The sequence below is a fragment of the Balaenoptera borealis genome, assembly GCF_965194805.1.
Source record: "Balaenoptera borealis genome assembly, chromosome: 3".
Lineage (NCBI taxonomy): Eukaryota > Metazoa > Chordata > Mammalia > Artiodactyla > Balaenopteridae > Balaenoptera > Balaenoptera borealis.
Window position 1 is genome coordinate 48,098,736 of NC_138866.1, and position 1,606 is coordinate 48,100,341.

The window sequence follows — 1,606 nt, forward strand, 5'->3', positions numbered from 1 at the left end:
ATGTGTTGAAGATGGCTCTTACCAAGGGTTCCTACATGGAGATAGGAAGAGCCACCCACCCACCTGACACTCCCAACAGGGACTGTTCTGTGAAAGAGACACAGTCATCAGAGTCTTTGCATTATGTAGGCATTTTAGCTATTTACCAAAATCAGACATCATCTTTTCTTATCTCTGTAATACCCAAGTGAGGCAAGTATCACTATGCCCATTTTACATATGAGAAAGCTAAGACATAGTCACATAGCTAGAAGGTGGCAGAGAATAGGCTTCAAACCAAGTTTGTGGTAAACAAAACCCAGGCTCTCCATCGCATACCATATATTTTCCCATGGATTTCTAAAAGCAAGAACATTTAGAGTTGGAAAAAATGAAGTCGATAGAGTCTGTAGTTAAAGCAGAAAACATCTGTGCTTTAAAAACTGAATGATTGGTTCTGCATTTGGTGACTTGGTGCTCAGTAATTTTTAACTGCATATTTTTGGCTCAGCTATCCCATCCCCCTGGCTGCTTCTTTTTCACATGTGTTCTATACGTTCACACGTCTGTTCTATATGCTGCCACTGTGTTAGCCTCCCTAAAAAACGACCTTCTCATGTCACCTCCTTTCACTTCCATCTTCAGAACCTACCAGCCAAAGTTCAAATTCCTCATCTAGTCCTAACCATACTCCTCCTACATAGGCACTCTGCTCCAGCCACATTTGCCTATCTCACTTTACCAATTCACAAATTTTCATGGGAAGAAGGAACTTTAACGTCAAGTAATTCAACAACCATCTGCAACAGCTAACTATTGCTGTGTAACAAACCTAAAACTTAGTGCCTTAAAACAATGATTTCTTATTTCTCACCATTCTGTGATTTGACTGTGTGGTTCTTCTGTTGGTCTCACTTGTGTTCACTCACATGATTCCATTTGGCTGGCAGCGAAGATGCACTGGAAGTTCCTTAAGGCCTCTCTCACATGACTAGGGGCTGTGAGCTGTCAGCTAGGGCACCTCCAGGCTCCTCCATGTGGTCCCTACCCAAGAGATGTCTCATCCTCCAGGCTCCTCCATGTGGCCTCTACAACAGGATAATCTGGACTTCCTTATATCTGGCTTCCAACTGGAGAAAGGCAGAAACTACTGGACCTTTCCAAACTTAGGCCTGTATCCTACACAATGTCACTTCTGCTACATTCTATTGGTCAAAGCGAGTCATGGGGCAGCCCAGATGGACTCCATCTCCTGAAGGGAAGAGTGGCAAAGAATCTGCGGCTATCTTTACTTCACTGTGCAGCCTCATTCCTTCTACATACCTCCTCCCCTTATCCTCCCCACCTCTACCCAATATTCCTTCTCAGCGCAGCCACATTACAGTGTTTCAGGAGTGGGCCCCAGGGCTGGACTTGCCTATGTTTGAATCTCAACTCTACCACCTACCTACTCTGTGAGCTTGAGCAAGTTACCGTACCTCTCTGTGCCTCAATTTGCTCAACCATAAATTTGGGAGGTAGGGTTGGGGGTGGATATAAATCCTACATTTAGGACTGTTGTGAGAATTAAATGAGTGAATACAAAGTGCTAGAACGGTGCCTGGCTTTGGTAAGTGCTTCATAAATG

At 44.1% G+C, this 1,606-nt stretch overlaps 1 long non-coding RNA gene across 1 annotated transcript in view; it reads left to right on the forward strand.

Annotated features, from left to right (window-relative positions):
• Positions 1-1,606, forward strand: part of LOC309625419 — a 606,027-nt gene that overhangs the window by 140,502 nt on the left and 463,919 nt on the right. The window lies entirely within an intron of this gene.